We start from the raw sequence: 21,872 nt of genomic DNA, 5'->3' as shown, positions 1-21,872 counted from the left end.
TTCTTTAATACAAACACATCATTCACTAACTTTGGATTATTTTTCTTAGATTCTCCCAAATCCTTGAAAGTGTTTGCATTTCTTTGACCTTCACGTCAAGCTTCTTTCTTTTTCTTCCTCTCATTTCTGACATATTCTTATACCCACAATATATATCATTACATGATTAAATTCTCTTACAAAAGTTTAGGAGAATAAGTACACATACAATGTCGATTAGCATAACCAAGACAGGAGCTTAAGAAACTTTCGAATTCTGTCATCTGCACTAACAAGCCATTCTCCTATCTTAACAAAATCTCTTCCAATAGATCCAAATATGGACCCTAATCCTTTCCAGGCTCCTGACTCTTCCAGCTCAGTTATTCATGTGTTTTGATCGTGATGTTATTGATGTAGCTGCAAGTTGCTTATCTATGCACAGGAAGTAGGCACAGTATCCCTAAAAGTGGATGACTTTGCAAACTCTACCTTCCTTCACAAGGAGTAAATCCAGTACAAGGCATTTTTGCATAATCATAGCTCTCATTGTAAGAAATTCTGTATTGATTACTGTTAACTCTTCTGCCAAATTAGTGACAAGCAGATCTACCAATGTGGACTGCTTTCTAATCTTCACATTGTTTAATGCCACTCCTATAGAAGATATGTGTGCTCCAAAGATATAACTAAGAATGTGTTTAAAAACGGTGCCTGCTTCACCTTATGTTCTGATCAAGAGAAAAATTGAACTAGTTTGTGTGATATATCCTAGGGAGAAATATATCTGTGTAGCAACTACCTTCCCAGTTGTGTGGCAATTGGAAATAGGCTAATTTACTACAGACCTTTTTTTATACTTACCTCTAGTTTTGAGAAAGGTTGTAACTGAACTAAGAAATTATGCTCACATTTGCTCGATCCCAGTTTCTCAATAGTCTCTTTTCCCTCTACTTTCTGTATTAGACATGGACATCCCTTCCTGGCGACATCAATGCTCAATCTTTGGGAGTGGTTCTTTTAAGGTCTCCATACCGTTTCCAATAATATGTTCTGCACTTGTCTTCCTTTTAACGTTTCTCTTCATTTATTCTTATCCTCTCATTCAGTTAATCTACAAATACCTTCTCCTTTTTGTTAATTGTACAGGTTGCACTGTGCATTCTCTGGTTAGCAATGCTCATGTTAGTCAGGAGGTAAAGAATTTCATAACTCACACTGATCCCTTGACTTAAACCCTTTGTGAGAACGAGAAACATGTTTAGTAGCCCACAAATACAGATTTGCACTGGTAATAACTAGCACATCTTCTAACGGATAGTAAAATATCAGAGTAGAGTATTTTAATTGAACCCTACTGGTAAAAGAGATTTAAGAAAACACAGCAAGAAAAGAAATAGACAAAAGTTAGTGGAAATATGCTGCTCCCTCCCATGGAGGCCTAGAGGTAAGAACAAACAAAACAATTCTCTACTTCCATAACTTTCACATATTCAGCTGAAATGAGATAATTCACATTATAACTATACACGCTCTGATGATGTGATGCATGTGAGACTTTACTCCCTTGTGCAGGTATCCTGACTATAGATTCAAAGGCGGTCTTTGTCCACACGTGTGGAATATCCCTTCCCAGCCGATAAACATCCAATAGCCATCCAAACATACTAACCTGCCAATCTACAGTACAATTTTGTAGTGTAGCTGCACCATGTTAGCTTAAATCAGATGAACAAAAACTCACAATCTGAGATGAAATTGGTTAGTCCTCCAGTCAATACCCTATACCGAAAGCTACTGGGATTTTTATTCAGTGTCAATTGGAGTCCTAAAGTGGCTACTATCCTCTGACCATTACCCTAACTCTCTGACCGTCCTTTCAACGTTTGTTAATGATCAACATAGATATGCTTTTGGCGTCGCTTGCCTTATTCTCATGGAGGTTCCTCAACGTCAGACAGGCAATCATCCGAGTCCAATTTGATTTTTGTAAGATATGTCCAATCTGGGCCTGAATACTTCCAGATGATCTTTGTCTCCCTTTCGGATCATTTGGTACTGGTCAAGTCCAGGCTTTCATCCACAACGTCAGTCTGATCAACCTGCTTTGAATCCTCAAACTCATTATATTGCCTAATTGTCTCTGGTCTTTTCTTAGCCATCAACAGTCTCTTTTAGATAGTTGTTGTTCTTGGCCATCCTTCCTCAGAAGCACCTCAATCCTTTGAGGTGCATGAACTAGTTGGTTCTGAAGAAGTTGGGGCCAGATGTAGCAAAGTCCGAATTTGCGATTCGGAAATTGAGAGTCGGTGCGACTCGCAATTTCCGAATCGCAAATTCGGATGCAGAACGGTGTCTCAGACACCGTCTGCGACTCGCTATGGGGTCGCAAAGACCCACCTCATTAATATTAATGAGGTGGGTCGCAAATTGCGGCCCCATAGCGAGTATAGGCACTCGCTAACATGGAGGCCTGCTGTAGTCAGCAGGCCTCCATGTTAGCGACCTGCTTTTAAATAAAGCAGTATTTTTTTTGTTGAAATGTAGCCCGTTTTCCCTAAGGGAAAACGAGCTGCATTTCAAAAAAATCCGAAACCTTTTGTTTCGTTTTTTTCAGGGCAGGGAGTGGTCCCTTGGACCACTCCCTGCCCTGAAAAAATATTTTTGGGTGCAATCACAAACTGGAAGGGGTCCCATGGGGACCCCTTCCAATTTGCGATTGTGTTACCATCCACTTGAAGTGGATGGTAACTGCGATGCCATTTGCGACCGCATATGCGGTCGCAAATGGTATTGCATACCATTGCGAGTCGCAAATAGGAAGGGAACACCCCTTCCTATTTGCGAGTCGCACATGCATATTGCGAGTCGGTAACGACTCGCAATATGCATTTGTGCATTGCAAACCCACGTTTGCGAGTCGCAAACGGCGATTTTCGCCGTTTGCGACTCGCAAAAGGGTTGCTACATCTGGCCCTTGGTTTGTTCTTTGAGGTGGAGCTTCCTTGTCCTGTACAACCCTCTGCTTCTTGCACCTTTGGTTGCAGCAGGTTAGCTTTAGCTTTCCATGAGTTTTCACTGGCCCGGTAAATGTGTATTCTCAATCCAGTAGTTGGTATCAGTAGTCACTGGAATAACAGCACTTTCTTCTGGCTCTCGTCCTGGATGATGCTGGTCTGATGGGGAATGTGGACCCTCAGACTGGTCTTCCTTTTCTTCTAATGCCTCGGACACTTCCAACCTAGGATGACTCGAGGAATTAGAGGATGTTGGCTCTGTTTCTTCGTCTTCTGTTAGAAATTGAGTTCCTGCTTGACTGGGGTGTGAGCCCTGGTCAAGCAGCAACCACAATCCTAGTCAGGGTATGGCACAAGCACACCCCACATTAACCTGTGCTCAGCCCCCTGGTAGCTTGGCACAGAGCAGTCAGGAAAAACTTAGAGGCAATGTGTAAAGACTTTGTGCAACACTTCAAACAGAAAAACATTTAAAACACCACACAAAAAGATCCCACACCAGGTTAGAAAATTGAGCGTATTGTAATTAACAAAATAAGAGCAAAACAACAACTATCTAAACAGTAGAACATGAGTTATGAATTTTTATAGAATATAGGCCCTCATCACGACTTCGGCGGTCTTTTCCAAAGACGCCGAAGCCGCTAGCGCCGAAATGCTGCCAGTGCCGGTGGTCTTCAGAACGCCGTACTGCGACCGATCTCCCAATTCTGCCTGAAATCGGGTGGAATTCCAAGACCTGTCGTGGTGGAGGTCGGCGGAGCAGAGGCGGCACCGCCACCAATACCGCCACGCCAAAAAGAGACCGCATACCCGTTAATACGGTGTGGCGATGTCAAGATGGTGAGGCGCTGCCAGCAGTGTAAGGGCCAGGACCGTTCCCCTCCCAGACACCCTTCTCGATGGATGAGGTAAGTGCATCATCCGACAGGGGAGGGTGTGTGTTTGTATGTGGGTCTGTGTGTGTGAGTTCGTGTGTGAATGTCGTGAATGCAGGGGGAGGAGGAGTGTTTGTGTGTGAGTGTCTGTGTGTGTGAGTGAGTGATTGTGGGTGAGTGAGTGTTTTGTGGATGGGGTGGGGGTGAGTGAGTGTTTGTGGATGGGGTGGTGGTGAGTGAGTATTTGTGGATGGGTGGGGGTGAGTGAGTGTTTGTGAATGGGGAAGGGGTGAGTGAGTGTATGTGGATGGGGAGGGGGTGAATGCGTGAGTGCGTGTGTGTGGGTATGAGCAAATGAGTGCGTGAGTGCGATTGAGTGGATGGAGGGGGTGAGTGCGTGTATGCATGTGATTGTGTATGTGAGTGGACGGGGACGAGGATGAGTGTGTAAGTGGACGGGGTGAGTGTTTGTGTGAGTGAACGGGGTGAGCGGGTGAGTTTGTGTATGTGGTGCAGGGGGAGGGGGAGTGAATGTATGTATGCAGTGCAGGGGGTATGCATGTATGTATGCAGAGTGAGGGTGTCAATGTATGCATGCACTGGGTAGGGGGTAGAGGGGGATTAAATGTATTTATGTGCTGGGGAGGGGGGTGGAAAGGAGGAATGAATGCGTGCATGAGTGCGGAATTGAGTGGGGGTGTGTTTGTTTGTGTGTGTGGGGGTATGTGATTGCGTGTGTGCGGGTATGTGGATGTGTGTGCAAGTGTATCCTGGTGACAGGAATGCTCATTCCTATCTCCACATTGCATGACCCCTAGCTTTTTCTGGTGGTGCAACCAGCTGAAAATGCTGGCAGTCTCCCACCTTGTGATACCTCTAGCCATATCACACCATCCGCCGTGATGCCAGTGCTAACCTCCAGCCCGGCGGAACACTGTAATGTGGTGGGACGGGTGGAGGCTGGGCAGTTTGGCTTCGGCCAAACTCCTATTTTGGCAGTATTCACCGCAGGCCCCTTGGCGGTGACACCACACTGCAGCCCTGAAGGTCTCATGACCGCAGGGTCGTGATGAGGCCCATAGGGCCTAATAGCATAAAGCTCCAACTGCAGCTATCAGGTCACACTGGACTAGGTCAAAGATAACAAGTTTAGGCTGACTGCGATAGATTGTGGGTGCAAAAGTCCCAGATTAGTCCTGCTGAAGGTTTACCTTCTCAAGTTTTGTGCCAAGATTCCTGTTTGCTTTGAAGAAAGTCGCCAAGAGCAAGGAGTGCATTGCTAGTGGTGGTTGGCATAGTGCAAGGAGCAGGCCAGGTGCTGTGGATGGGCGGGCTGGTACTTCACGTTGGTTGTCCTCTACAGGTAGTCAATGCTTGGTGGATGAAGAGGCAGACTTGTGGTGTCTGGTGCTGTTTTGTGGTATGAGCAGTGAGGTTCCAGTGTGAGCAAACCTGTTTGTGATTACGAGGAGCCCAAAAGCTTCAATATAAGAGCTCAAGAGCCATACCACAGGTTCAGGACAGAAGAGGCACTTTTTGGGGGTCCGAAGCCAGCTGAAGATGGGTCCAGGAGTGTTTGGAGAGTTTCTCATGTCCCTAAAGCTCAGGTTTGGAGGCCAGCAGTCTAGACCTTTCAGTAACTCTGGGATCCTGGTTTCATGATGAGTTCCAGGTCCAGTTCTTCATCCCCAGGCAAGAGGGCAGCAGGCAACAGGTCAGCACAGCAGGGCAGCAGCTCCTTCAGAGTAGCAGTCCAGCAGGGTGACAGTTCTTTCAGGAGCCCAGCAGTCCTTCTTCCTGGAAGAGTATCCATAGGTCAAGAAGTGTACTGAAGTGGTGGTGTCTGATGTCCTTCTTTTATACATTGGTGCCCAGGTTCTGGAAGTGGGAGAAGCTTCTAGAAAGGGCTTTGAAGTGCAGGGAATTCCCTTCCTCTCTTGTTCAGGCTCCAAGCTGGGTGAAGTGACAATGCAGGGTCCTTTAGCTCATTGTGTGGAGACAGGACACAGCCTACTCAGGTGTAAGTAGGGCTGGTCGCAGTGCCTCCTCCCATCCAGCTGATAGCCCACTGTGTCCCACCTAATTGTGTGGCTCTCTAGGAGGAATACACAGAGCCCAACTGCCAACTACACCCAGTCATGTGACCAGAGAGAGGCTGCATGAACCAATAGGGCTAAGGCAAGAAAATGCCAACTTTTTAAAAGTGTCATTTTCAATATAGTGATTTCAAATCCAACTTCACCATAATTAAGGATTTTTAAATTAAGATTCCCGAAACACCAAACAAGAGCAAGATATTTCTTCAGAATTGGAAATTAAACTTATAAAGTGTAATAAGGCAACTACAATGTTATCCTAAGGCAGAGATAGGCCTTGCTGTAGTGGAAAATGGATTTAAGAGTTTTTCAATATCATGACATGTAAAACCTAAAAATACATGTCCTGCCATTAAAATACACGGCACCCTACTCTCTGTGCTGTCCGGGGCCACCCTAGGCATGACATATGTATAAACAGAAAGATTTTGACCTGTAACAGGTTTATTTTGCGAGGTTGAAATGGCAATTTAAACTGCACACACAGGCTCTGCAATAGCAGGCCCGAGACATGTTTAAGGGGCTACTTAAGTGGGTGGCACAATCAGTGCTGCAGGCCACCTATTAGCTTCTAATTTTCAGGCCCTGGGCACAAGTAGTGCACTTTGCTAGGGACTTATAAGTGAATACAATATGCCATTTGGGTATAAACCAATGTTACAATGTTTTAGGCAGAGAGCACATGCACCAAAGCAAAGGTTAGCAGGGGTAAAGCACCCAAAGTCCTAAAGCCAACAAAAACAAATTCAGCAAAAAGAGGAGGAGGAAGGCAAAATGATTCGTCTGACCCTGCAGAAAAGGCCATTTCCAATACCTTCTTGGTATTGGAAGCGTGCTTCCAGATCGGCAGACCAGCACACTTGACTGCAGTGTTGGTGACCAGGATCACACAATAGAGGTCCCCCCCAAGCAACATTTGCAATGTGTTTCTTGACATGAACCCAAGGGCCAGGGTCCTGGAGACTCTTGTGAAGCTGAAGTAGCAGTGTGAACCTGATTCGAGACAGAATGCACCATATTAGACAATCCCTTGCAGTACCCACGAACCAGGTCATCTTTGATATCTCACACAAGAGCGGCTGCGGAGACAGAAGCAATTTGTATGACTCTCCTCATCACCACCTCATGTGGAGGCAATCCTATTCTGTTACAGGGTATACTTCGAATACTCATTAGCACCAAAGGAACAGCATAAGGACATTTGGCCGACATGGAGTCACAGGCCTTACTCAGTTTAGCTTTGCTTGTTCTGTTCAACCTTTCTACAATGCCTGACGCTTCAGGCCTGCAGCGACATTGGAATCTCTGTTCAGTTCCTGAGGCTGTACAAAATAACTGCATGGCCTTACTTTTAAAGTGTGTTCCTTGATCCAATTCAATATGTACTGGCATCCTAATTTGCAGTATCAAGTTTCACAACAATAATTTAGCAACTGTTAAGCGGTCATATCTCCTGGTGGGATATGTCTCAACCCATTGTGAAAACAAACACAGGATGACAACAATCTACCTCAGTTGTTACATCAGGGAATCTCCACAAAGTTGACAGATGAATCTATCATCACACTTCCCAATGTGGCTCATGGTCACTTCAACTCCTGTGCCCACATTTTATTTCACGCAACTGGTGCAACACTGGTACAAGCGTTCTGCCATTTATCAGAAATGGGTATTATACCAATAAAACTTGGAAGTGGACACAATCAAATTTGTACCCACATGTGTTGGACCATGCATGTGCCACACCATTGACGCAAGAGGGAATCAGGAAGAACTGGTTTCCCATCACCGGACACCAAGATGTCATTGGCATCCTTCACACACACCATTGTTTCTTACTTGGCTTTCTCTAGCTCTGGGGAAGTGTATTGCAGTTCCCTCTCCTCACTGAAGGTATGTACAGTATTCAGTAGCATGTTAGAAACAGTTTCTCCCTCTGCATTGCATGGTTCATCCAAACTGAATGTGCTACACTCAAGAGCAATATATCGGGCAGTTTCTTATGCATAACAGTTGCCTCTGGTGACAAAATAACTGCTACTCTTGTGTGCAGCAGACTTCATCACAGCAAATTTCTTTGGCAACTTGGCAATTGCAAAGCGTCCTAAAGATTTGAAGTGTATAACCCGATCCAAATGGGAGAATCAGCTGAGGTCATAAATCGTTGTTGTGACCACAACCGATGAAGGCATGCACAAATCCAAAGCTGTTCTTGCCTTCTGTGTACATAGTGACTCTTGAGCCTTCTGAAGTGCAGCAGGCTCTGGTAAGGGCAATCAGTTTGGCTGCTTGCGTGGATGTTACATAGCACAAGTAAGATGCAGGCCTCGGTTTTTGTGGCCAACTCAGTAACACTAACACAGATATGATCAAATTCACCCTCAACATTTCCCTCTGGGCTTGGCAACAAGGAAGCAGGGTTTAGTGTGTTACACCTTCGGATGGAAACATTTTCCTCTGCCACAGTGATCTCTCATAGTGGATTAAGTGGCTATTAGTCAAATGTTGGGATTGGGTCATAAGTGTCTGCTAAGGCTCACCGCTGCATTCGATTTGAGACAATTAGGCAAAGCTGCTGCCACCAGATTATGAGTAGCTGAGAAGTATCCAATGGGGCGCTTACTTTCACCATGGGCTTGTGTTAGTACAGATAGTGCACACCCATCTCTTTCATGACAAAAGAGCACACATTATTTAGTGTAGTCTGGCATTTCAAGAGTGGGTGCGCTGCAGAGTAGATTTTTAAGATCCTGTGATGCTTCCATGCTTTTGTCCTCCTTTGGTACAGAGTCATTGACATTGGTATTTGTCAGCCTCAATAAAGGCTTCACCTAAAAACAAAAGTTTGGGATCCATCATTAGCAGTCGTCAACCATGCCAGGGAACATTTGCATGTCTTTCTGTGTGGTTGGGAACTTCATCTTAAGAACTGTCTCTATCCTTTCATGAGACACTTGCCTCACTCCCTTTGATGTCCCAGGTACATATCTCCCTTTTGACAGTATTGTAATTTCTCAACAGAGACCTTCTATCTGTGCTCAGCCAAACATTTTAGCAGAGCAATTGTGTCTGCAATAAGGTCAAACTACATGGTAACTGCAGAGACTCTAGATTTTGTAAATGTATCTGACTGAAATAGGATGGGCTTTAAATACATCCTTGTGGAGCACAACACTACACAAGAGCCTTCTTTTGGAACTGGAACAGAAAGAGAAACTGGCTCTCTTCATGAAAGGAGACTAGAAAGAGGCTTGGAAGAAGTCTATGACAGTGAACTACTTGGCCTCTGGGGGAATTTGGAACAGTATTGCAGCAGGGTTTGGTACCACATGATAGAATGGAACAACAGTTTAGATAATTTTACAAAGGTGATGAATTATCCTCCACTTTTGGATTGGTTTCTGTAAAGCTATGATCCATGAGTTACATGGATTTCTGATAAAACATTTTAAATGCCTTGTTCTATCATACTGTCAATGACAGAGGTGATCCCTGCAATGGCTTCTGGAGTCATTTTACAAGGGAAGGTCTTAAGAGAAACAGCACTGAGTTGTAGGGTAATCTTTTGTGGTATGGCATCTTTGATCAATTCAATTTCTCTCCCAGACATCCTCCCTAATGGTTTCTCTCATAACAAATTATAGGTCCTCTTTTGTAATTACGGGGTATAACCTGAAAACAGGTTCCTGTGAATGAAATATCAATTCGGCGTATTGTTTCAATTCAAACCCCATCCTGCGTGGAATAGATGTCACAGTTGAGTTTACAGAGAAGGTCTTGTCCTAACAAGCTTACCAGGCTAGAATCACAATGTGATGGTGTTCTCTAATTTCTCCTATTTTTACCGGTACAGGGACAGTAATTTGGTTGGTATGCTGTTGATTAGGACTGCCTACAACTTGGACTTCCTTCTCTCGAGAGGAGTAGGTTAGGGGGCTCAACTGTTCAAACAGTTGAACAAGTTGCTCCTCTGTCTTTTAGGAAAGATAACAGATATCTGTTAACCTCTCCGTTGACTTGCAGTCCACTCTGGTTCACTTCCACCACTGCGCCAAGTATGCCCTTCTCCTCCCCCCCAGGAAGCGTCATTTGACCTGGTTAAAATCTGTGTAAATCTCAAACTTAATGGAGACTAGACCCTTTTGATAAATCATTGGATTTGGTGGCACTCTGTTGCTCAGCTGGGAATGCAGAATACCTCCCTGCATCTGCATTTGGTTGAAGGAATTTGGCAGCATTGAAAGCACAGGGACTTTTGTGGCTGGCATAAGTAGTCTAGGTATTGGGGGAAGCTCTCCCTGCCCTGCTGGACTCACAATTTGGGGATTTGTCATGATTCAACCTGGATTGTAGTGGCATTTTCCCTCCAAGTGCCCCACTTGTGTTTCAAATGTCACAAGGGGAACCATCTTTTAGGCACCTCTGCTGGTCCCTGACATGTTATCTTGACCTCTTCTCATTCCAGGGACATTCCTTCTGAAAGTCATGACACTGCTTGCATTGCCATTCCATGACTGGGGTCATCCTTGAGTCCTTGGAGTAGACTTTTAAGTCCCTTTGCCACTCATTCTGTACCAACTGTCCTGCTTTTCCATGAGCCCCTTTCTCTTTGACATGTGGCTGCAACATTTTGCATACTGTAAGATCTCATCAACAGGTTTACTGTGCTAGCAGAGAGCATCTTGGATGATTTGATTGCTAATCTCGGATCTCAGTCCCTGTATGAAGGAGGTGTGGAATCGTCCCATATTGCCCCTAATGGATCATTCACCCTACTGTGCTCCTGTGCACCTGCATCACCCTCTCAAAGTAAGCATGCACTGACTCTTTCGTGTCTTGAGAGGTTTGGAAAATCTAAAGCCAATTCATCTTCTTTTGGGGACTCTTGGTCATCAGATGTTTTATTGCTTTGTTGTATTTGGTTTCGACTGTGTGGGTGAAGGGGCATTCATCCGTACCACGGTTCTTGGCTCTTGTTTCAGCCAATCAACTGCACTTTTATACTCTATCCACAGGTCCTTTGGGACTGCCACTTCAAATAGTACATCCAAATCTTCCCACGGAACCTTGGAGATGGTCACAATCTGTTCCTTCTGTGTGTACCACTTATTGGGATTCTCTCTGAGTTTGGGAAGGGAGTTTGTAAAATGGAAGAAGTCCGATTCGACCCTGGAACATGTACATATGCTCCTCACTGTACTTCTTCTAAAGGATAATCCTGTACTGCCCTTCTACAGCTTCTTCCCCATTTTCTTTTGAATCCTCTCTCTTTTGCTTCACCTTCTCCTTTCAGAACCACACCTTCCTAAACTTTTCAATGTCACTTCATTCTCTGAGGTTCTCGATCAGTTCCCTTACAAGTGTCCTCAACCCCCTCAATTTAAACAGTTCTAGCTCCTGCTCGCCCATTGTCATTGAGCATTCTTCCACAATTTCTTTCACTAAGTTATGTCAATTCCACATCCTCCACCACTTTTTCCATCCTTGCATGCACCTCTCTTGCCACTCTTGCTGTTTTCTTGCTCATGTAAATCAGCTTGTTTTCATTGTAGTACTCTAAGTAGACAATTTCTCTTAACAATTTCTTCAAATTCTGTTTTTAATTAGGTGGAATTAAGTTGCTGTGGAGTTTGCACTGCATTTTTAAAGCATTAACTGGTGAAGCTGTACTAGTTGCCTGAACTCCCATCCGGTGCTAGCTAAATCCTCTCTTTGTGGGAACCCAAGTGCCATCAGTCATAAAACAATTGGAGGGTCATGTTTCAATTTTGTAAAAAGAAACATGATTGAGATTTATGTGCCTTCTAGCAAATTACTTTCCTCTGACACAGGTCTTCTTATACTCACTAAAATACAGAAAGTAAAGCAAGAAGGACGGTCCTCCGGCAACTTCTGAGATATGAAACCCACTTTCTATCCAGCTAAGGACTAGCAGTAATCAGTTATTGCTCAGAAAATTGATAAAGACTCACTTATATATAAAGCATAGGCACTGATTAAATTGCAATGAACTTAAAAATGCATGGATCTCTTCCGGACATCCCGAGTGAGGGCCTGTGAAATGGGCAGGTAACTGCAATGATCAAGATGGCTCCCGCCGCTCTAATGGCAGGTTCAGAGCACCATGGGTGAAATGGGAGGCCCTGACATTTCCCTGCTGCAGCTGGGCGCCCTCTGACATTGGGCTGTGACAGCTCTGCCACCTTGTACAGACCTAGCTCACAATGCACCCGTCTCATTGTGCTCAGTCACTACTCACCATCCCACCCAGGCTTTAAAATATAATCAATGGGGTGTAATAACAGGGGACTAGTGGCGCTCAGGATACTAGTTGGCCAAGTAAATGATTAAGGGGTGCCCACACAAGGGAAAACACCCATCCCTTGAAGGTTTGTAAGAAACCCAACAATTTTCATAAGCAATGTGAGGCCCCCCTAGCCCAATGTTAACCACTTCACAAATCAAAATACGTTGAAACTCTAGTGAGTATTGTTAGAGAAGACACATCCTATGGATTTAACGTCAACTGTTACAATGTCCAGTCCAATCCAGAAGTTTATTGAATGATATCTTCAAATTATACAGCAACCATCCATGGAAATACACTCCGAGCCAACACGTGTTTCGTCATGGGAAATTCTCTAATCCCAAACGACTTCTTCAGGGCTCTAAATCATAAGCAAATTATTTAAATTAGAAACCAAAATGCTCAAACTGCATCATTAAATAAAGTGTATAAGTCCCATTTACATCAATTTGAATCAGACCCCAAAGTCAAGTGAGAGGAAAGAGATTCCGTCTGTTTGCAAGAAGTGTTTAATTGTGTAAACCCAAGGAAAATTAGCATGCCCAAATCACAAATCACAAGTCACCAAGTGAAACCAATAAAAGCGCTTCCAGTCACTAAGTAAACTATATTCCACATGCAATCCCAAACTCATGCGACAGTGTAGTCATCTCCCTAGTTTACAAATACACATGCTTTGTGTCAAGCTCTAGACGCCCAATATATGTTGTCCAAGCACTATATCCAGTAAAATAATAGTAGACAGGCTTTTACCTGGCAGAGGGAGACTTGGCCAGAGCGCATTGCCCACATCTTTGTGACATGGGATTGGGAATTGCAGGGCCCTCTGTGGCCCCCAGCACTGGTTTTCCACCAGCCTTTCCATACCAGCGTAACCACCATAGAAAGGCTGGTGGAAATTGGACTCGTGATCAGCACAGTGGTGCTGCCATGGGTACCACCATGGCTGACCGTGACTCCGACCACTGCCACACCATCAGGATCCGTGATCCTGGCAGTGTCAGCAGTCCCCTGTCAGTTGGACCACCATGAGTGTTGCAGTTCGACCGCCACAGCAAGTTTGGAGGTTTTTTTACTGCCAAACTCATGATGAGGCCCTAAATACTTAAAAAACGACAAAACACTGCAAGACGGGGAACCTCTGTCGGACTCTCTCACAAAACCATTAAAGAAGAAATATATGCATCTTAACAACTACCTAACCTAGTTTAAGGCCAGATTATGAGTTTGGCGGTCTTCAGACCGCCAAACAAGTGGTGGCGGTCAGACCGCCACACTATTGGCAGTCCAACCACCATATTACGATCTCGGCGGTTGGATGGCCAGGAGACCCCCGCCACCTCCAGGATCCTAGATCCTGATGGAGTTTGGGTGGTAAAAGTTGTGGTCGGCCACGGCGGTGTCTATGGCAGCACCGCCGTGCTGATCATAGATTCGCTTTCTGCCAGCCTTTCTATGGAAGTTGCACTGCCATAGAAAGGCTGGCAGAAAGCCAGTGCTGGGAGCCACAGGTGGACTGCTGCGCTGCCAAGACTACGTTATGGGCAGTGCAGGTGCCCCCCGGCAGCACCCTCTTAATACACACTGTCTGCCATGTAGACAGTGAGACAGTGCGCATTTCGGGGGTGCTGGTGTGCAACAGCATTGGCCTCGGCTATCTTAAGGGAGCCAATACTGCCACACTGTTTCCACCGGGCTGATCACCGGAAAACATAATAATACAACGCTTCTGCTGGTCAGCCCAGGGAAAACATGGTAATAAGACATGGGGGTGAGGCCAACGGCTTGACTGCTTTGGCATTCCACGTGTTGGACTGCCAAAGTCGTAATCAGGCCCCTATTCTAAAACGTACTTTGTAATAGACACAAAAACTTTAACTAACAAAGAGCAAATAAAATACACTCAAACTTCTCTCTTCTTACATACATTTCCTAAAAGACAAAACTAAGGGCTTCATTACGAGACTGGGAGTCCATGGACCGCCATGGCGGCATTGGCAGTCCTATTTCCATGGGGTTGGCAGTTGGACTGCAGTATTACGAGTCATGCGGACCTATGGAGCAAAGACCACCACGGGTCCGCCGGCATCATCAGGCAGCACAGACCGCCGCGGTCATGAGGCAGCACAAACAGGCCGGTGGAACCTGTGTTGCCTCTGGACACATTATGAGGTTGCACACCACCAAGGTGACCATGGCAGTCCAACCACCACATCTCAGCAGGTGGAAACAGGGAGTATAAAGGGAGACACTCACCTACAGGCAGCCTTACACGTCCAGTGACACCATGGAACCCATCACACACGTCCTGCCCCTGCTGATGATCATCGAAGGTGCACAAAATCCATGCCTACGGGGAGGCAACCGACCATAAGTACACAAACCTACCTGTGATGTTACTCTCAACAATAGATCATCGTGCCATGGTCCACACGCTAGGGGCACCGAGTACACTTGTCATTGTGTCCCAGGTCGGAATCATAGACAAAAAAGAAAACATTCACAGTCACATTATGACCCTTTTCAAACAAAAAGAGCTTTGCAATTGACACACACATTGCCAACATTGCAAAACAATGGAAGGACAATGGGATGCACAGTAGGCAGAGAGACAAATATACAAAAATCACTATGCAAACAATACGTGCACAATAGGGATGGGGAAATCAGGAGCACTCAGGAAAGGCGGCAGAACTGGGACACATATCACTTTGAACATGCACCCTAAAAAACATTTGCACAGGAACTGGCCCTACATGTATCTCAGGGACAAACTATACTAGAGCCAAATGACATGCCATCTGTTCAATGTGGAAGTACAAGTCAAGAAATCACATAAAATTGCATGCCCACAAAGTCAGATACTGCAAACGACAGCAAATGGATCAGCAAGCAGGCCGAAACACACACTATAGGCAGACAACAAATGTTACTCAGAAACTACATAAAGGTAGAAAAGTCATTGCAGGACAAATGTGTACACGAAAACATAATTGTTTGGGTTTATTTATAACCAAACTTGAAAAGTCCAAGGCCATTGGCCAGTCCATAAAGAAATTTCCTGGTGCATCACTGTGCTGTCACTTACCTCCTAACTGTCAGGGAACGTCCACAGGAAGGGGCATTAAGTGGGCAGGCAAGCCCCTCAGGGATCATCTTTTGGGGGGTCAGATGTGGCATGAGTGGGTTTGGGAAGGATGGACTGCATCTTAGGAGGGGTGGGCTTCTTCTTGAGGGGATGGGTAATAGTGCTTGCAGAGGGAGCAGTTGTGACAAGGAAGGACTTGGAAGTGGAAGGGATGGGTTGAGAGGTGGGTCGGGGCCTCTTGGTTTTGAGATGGGGGTAAAGGGAACAGAGGAAAGAGCAAGTTAAAAAATAAATCAGACTTAGGAACACTGGGATGGTCATCAGAGGAGGTGGGGTTTTGGAAGTCGAGGGAGTGGTTGTCTGCTGTGTCGGTGTGGATGTCTTGGGTGTGTGCATGTGGGAGGTATGCTTGTCTTTGGGTGGTGTCTGTTGCATGTGTGAGTGTGGGCATTTGCGTGTCTTGGGCGGCTGGGAGGTGCTGGTGATGGGGGAGAGGTGGATGTGTGTTTCTATTGGGGTGGTGTCTATGGGTATGGTGGACATCGTGGATGTCTGTGTGTCTGTTGGGATGGTGAGTGTGGTGGATGTCTGTGTGTCTGTTGGGGTTGTGCCTGCAGTTATGGTGGGTGTGGTGGGTGCGTCACTGACTGTTGTGGTGATGCCTGTGGGTATTCTTGATGTTGTGTGTTGTACAGTGGGGTGGGTGGAGGTATCTGGGGAAGTGGTGACTGATGTGTGGGTGGGTGTCTGTTGTTTGCTTGCATGCTGGTGTGTTTTGTGGTGCATGTGTCTATGTGTGCTGCTCTTGTGTGAGGAGGTGGGTGCGTGCTGATTGGTCTGTATACTAAAGGTTGGTAGGGGAGTGGGGTATTCGGATTGGGAAAAGGGAGGTGGAGGGGGGACAGAAGGTAGGGGGTGACTGGCTGTTATCAGTGTAGAGGCTGTGGCCTGAAAAGATCTCTGTAGGCCAGACATTACACCATGAATGCCTTCCAGGAATGAATTTGTCTGCTGCAGCTGGGTTGCCAATCCATGGATGGCATTCACAATGGCTGTCTGGCCCACAGAGGTACTCCTCAGGAGGCCAATAGTCTCCTCACTGAGGGCAGCAGCAGTAACAGGGGCTGGGGCAGAGGTGCCTGGGGCAAAGGAGATGCCCACCCTCTTGGGTGGGTCAACTTGGGGGGGGAAGCAACAGGGACGGTGGTAATAGAACTGGGGGTGGTGGGTAAAGATGTTACAGTGGTCTGCCACCACTAGGGAGTGGACACTGCACAAAGAATCGATGATGAAGATGATCTTGATCCAGTCTACCCCATGGCACTCCCCTCACCTCAGTGGTGTCTTGACCCGAGGTCCCATGGTCAGATGCATCCCCACTCAGCTGTGCCCTGTCTTCTTCACTTTCCCTGGCTGATGCTGCAAATACAAAGAGAAGTAGGGTCATCACATGTCCATGATCTCACTTGAACAACATCTCTGATTAGCAAACATTACCATGATGTCAAGTAGGCCCCAGCAACAAACCTCACCTAAGTGGCCCATACATGTGCCATACCATATGTATGCATGCCAACTGAACTGTCAACAGCTGCCCAAAGGAAAATCAGGATCTCAGACAACTACAATTGCATGGCTGAAGTTGTACAATCACAGTAACTATTGACCTAGTAGGAGACCCCATCACTCTCAATGCTTTGCCCCCTTGAGCATACATCAGTTATCTGTTGTCATACAATAGTAGACCAATGCCAACTGCATTCCCACAAATCCCACACAAGGTCGTATAAACATCTATGTGTCACATACATAAGTAAATAGTAAATAAATTAGAAAAGATGTTTGACAATACTGCTGTGTTGCTGAGAACAGCACAATAGCCTGGAGAAGGTGATATGGAAAAAACTCATGTCAACCTGGGAGCAGTTCCACAATGCACACTTCACCAAGTGATATTTGTCCCAATGGAGTCATGGAGGTAGTGCTAATGTTGCCCAGACAGGCCACACAGTTGGCATGGAAATGGACAATGTAGACATCATGTGCAATATGTCAAGGAGTTGTCTGTAAACTCTACAACAAAATGAATCTGCAAGCTTTAGGGAAATCACCACTAATGTCTGGCACCCCTTAAAATGACCTACTCTGAGTGGATTAGTAGAGACCATTTGTCCATTGGATGTTGTAGAGGCACTGTGATTTGCAAGTACTTGTTGCAGGCCCTCAACATGTTGCCCAATTGGAGGTTACATCATTGTCTCCATTTTGGTCATGCAAACCCAGATGTCTGTGAATGAACGCTTGTACACACACACATATGATGAAAACATAACTGCGAGCCACTCCATGATGCATGCCAACAGTCAGGTTACAAATCTTACCCATTTCACATGTGCTAAGCACTTTGCTACATGATTCTACATCAATGGCACCAAAATGCACATTGTGGCTAAAAAGGTTAAGCCTACCTGTCATGTCCCTCATTGCTACTGCAGTTGTACATGCCAAATTACATGCTATGATGCATGAGGGTATGTGTCAGTCAATAAACAATGGTGACACACTACTGTATGTGACACAACATGAATGTACCCCCATTAGAAATGCCTTATTCCACACTCAGGCTGCCATGCACATATGTGAGAAACTACAGACATCGTCCCATCAACACAGGTAGACCATGCATGAAACCACAGCTTACAAATGCTTTGCTAGAGAAAGGGACACATGCTGACATGTAGGCACAAGGAATGTTGGCAACAATGATGGCACTTAAATCATATCAATGGATATTCCCCACTTACCAAGGGGAAGTATTGATTTGTTGCTGCGCCCAACGAACAACCATCACTTCCTTACCTTTGACCTATAACACTGAGGAGCAGTGGTCTGTTGCATAGAATTTACAACCACTACAGCAACAATATAGTACTTGTTTGATCAATGGACACAGCCATGTATTGACCCTGGAGGACAAGCTGTTTGCGGATTGTACACAGTTGTGTCCTAGGTCCCTGGGCCAACACATGACATGTGTACATAAAGAATCACTCATCTATTGTGTTACACATGGCTCATCTCTAATCATCAGGGGGAGCTGTAAGAACCTAACTCATTCCCAATGTGACAGGCAGGAATATGCCCTGTACTCACCCCCTTGTGACTGCTATGATGTCATCAAATGCCCATCAAGGTCTAGGTAGGCCACTGCCAGAATGGGGCCCCTAGCGGGTCATGGTCCGATTGGCACCCCACCCATGTTGGGAGGACATTCCAAGCTGGACCTCTGCAATTGTCTGGGCTCAACGTCTCAGGTCCTCCTACCTCTTCCAGCAGTGGGCACTCCACTGGTTGTGGAACCAAAGGATCTGCACCTTCTTGGCAATGGCTCTCCATAGTTCCCTTTTCTGATGGACATTGACCTGCATGGATGCAAAAGACAAATCAAGAGATTACAATCATAAGTTTTTTCAAAAATGGTTGAGCCACATACATGTCAGTAACACCAAGCTAGGCCTTTTCTATTTGTTAATACTCCTCAAGTGTGAACATACAGGGGCCTGACTATAGACATATGTATTTGCATATGCAGACTAACCCAATACCCTGCTAATGGCCTTCCATGATTAGGCAAGCTTACTTACATCAGGCAGCCCATGCTCTATCAAACTGTACTTAGATGTGAGCCACAATGAAACACTACGCACATGTGGTTTCTGAAGGGTAAACTCCTTAGGCAGGAATGAACTAACACATTCACACTCTGTGAGAATGACCCACTGCATACAGTCCCTACAGGCAACTGCCAGAGTACAAACCTCAACATTACACATGAGTAATAATGAAGGGGCTGGCATCATAAGTACAGAAAGTGTCTTCCTTGTCCATGTGTGGACATGAGGAATAACAAATGCAGACTCATGCCACTTCAGGTGGTGGGTTTCTATGGCATGTACCTGTACCACATAACACTCTTTTGGACGAATGTGCATTTCCTACAGAGATGGCATCCAACAAACAAAGCCATGCATTGATCAGTTTCTGCTATGTTACCAATCTACTGAGTCACATATCATGGCCTCTCAGGAATCAACACAGCTGTCTGCAGTGTTGGACTGTCAGCTACTCAATACGCCTGTACAGGAAAAATATGACCTGTGTGAAGGTGACAACAGAGCTGTGGGAGTAAGGGACATTTCATGAGTCTAAGACACACACTGACAATTATGCTAAATGCACATATGGACAAGATTGATGATTTCCCTCTGTACCAATTCCTAACAAAGTCAAAGGAATGAGGCATTCAGGGCAGGTTTGCCACTAGAGCTTCATATTGGCCACACGCCATAATCTGCTGGGGTACAGAGAGTGGGCACAGTGTCACAGTTGCATAGCCACAGTGACTCTCCCACAGCCTAGACTAAGGGCCTGATTATGAGTTTGGCAGTTGGACTGCCAAAACACCATAGTGGTGGCTGCCAAAAGACCACCAGGTTGGCAGTCATACAGATCACCATATTGTGAGTTACACAAGCAGGACTGCCAAAAGCCAGCCAAAAAAGCCACACAGTCCTGTTGAGGGCGGGAAATAGCTCGTTAACCAACCACCAAACATATTACAAGTCAAAAGTTGCAGTGACAGACACCCATGACAGTCAGCCAATGGCAGTATGGACCACGGCAGTTCGTGGTCAACAAAGTAGTACACAATACCACATTGGATAGATTCGAAAACAACACAGCTGACACACATTGCCAAACCAGACACACCTATAAAGGGCACCATAAAACACACCCTTTCACAGACCACAGTCCTTTGCATCTACAACGTCATACACAGAAGCCAGAGCACATACAAAAATTACAAGACCATAGATTAGACACCCCCACACCTTTCCCTAAGCACATATTCCATAGCCTCAACACACTCTTATTTCCAATCATATCCATTTGCACATCCCAATCCCATTAAATCACCATCACCTGTCCATTTCCCACCACTTATTTTGTAATCTCCACCATGTCACCACAGAAAAATCCCAGTTTCACTGAAGATGAGCTAAGAGTCATCCTGCCCCCCCCCCCCCAAACGCCTTGAGACCCTCACGGGTGAGTAGCGCGCTTTATACATTTTTTGATTGATTGATTGATTGATGAAATCATAAGAGTTGAGCCACTTTTGTTTGAAGCCCAAGTCCAGCACACTACTATCACCAGGAAAATGGAAATGTGGCAAAGAATAGTCAATAGAGTGACTTCTGTAGGCCTCACCCCATGCACAAGGGACAACATCAGGAAGAGGTGGAACAATCTCAGGGGAAAGGTCCGTTCCATGGCATCCAGGCACCAGCTGTATGGGGGATGGAGACCACCACCAGTGGAGAAGGTCTTAGCCATCCTGCAGCCAGAGGGCTTGACATGAATACCTGGGGGAGTTGAGTCTAGTAAGTCATAACACAAAAATATCTCATCAAAAGGTATTGTCATGCATGCTCACTGATCACCTTTTGCTACCTTCACTGTCACCCCACTCACCGCCCAGTGTCCACCTGTTCATAGAGCTGGGTCTTCCATCTCACATGTGAAGTAGATTCACCTGGGGGAACAACATCTCTGAATAGTGTGTGTAGTACAGGGATTGACAGCACTACAGTTCTCAGCAGGCACTGTTCTACTGTTCCAAAAACCAGAACAATGTATCCTTCTCCAAATTACCTTTTTTGTCAACTCCACACTGAAGTGTACCCACCTGAGAGGATGACTTCAGTGAAGTGTGTGTGTGTAGTACAGGGACTGACAGGACTACAACCTCTGTCAGGCACAGTTACTCTTACTCCACTCAGCCAGCCCAGTGTCCTCTGCACTAAAGACCCTTGCAAGTCAACTCCCCGTAGAAGTGTGTCCCCCCAGGAGGATAACATTTGTGTAGTCATTTTAGTACAGGGACTCACAGGACTGGTAGGGGCAGGAGGCACTGCTACTGTTACTCCATTCAGCCAGGCCTGTTCCTCTGCTCCAAATACCCTTGTTTATCAACTCCCACTTGAAGTGGGCTCACCTAGAAGGATAACATTTGTATAGGGTCTGGGTAGTACAGGCACTGACAAGACTGCTAAGGCCAAGAGGCACTGGTACTGTCACTACAAACACTAGAACAGTGTCCCCTTCTCTGAAGACAATAGTATCTCAAATATCAAATGTAGTGTACTTACTGGGGGGAGTTGGCATCTGTCAGGTATTGTGAAGCAGTGAGAGTGACAGGACTGCAACTCACAGCAGGCAATGCTCCCCTAACTACATACAACACAACTTTGTCCTCCCCCAAAATACATCTGCGTACCAAATCAGCATTGAAGTGTACACACCTGGGAGGAAACCATCATTACAGTGTGTGTAATACAGGAAGTTACATAGATGCAACTCACAGGTGGCTCCCTTACTGTTACTCCAGTCCAGTGTTCACTTGCTCATATACCCTTATTTTTGAAATCACACTGAAGTGTACAT

Source organism: Pleurodeles waltl, chromosome 5, assembly GCF_031143425.1.
Source record: "Pleurodeles waltl isolate 20211129_DDA chromosome 5, aPleWal1.hap1.20221129, whole genome shotgun sequence".
NCBI lineage: Eukaryota > Metazoa > Chordata > Amphibia > Caudata > Salamandridae > Pleurodeles > Pleurodeles waltl.
This window is presented reverse-complemented; position numbering follows the sequence as displayed.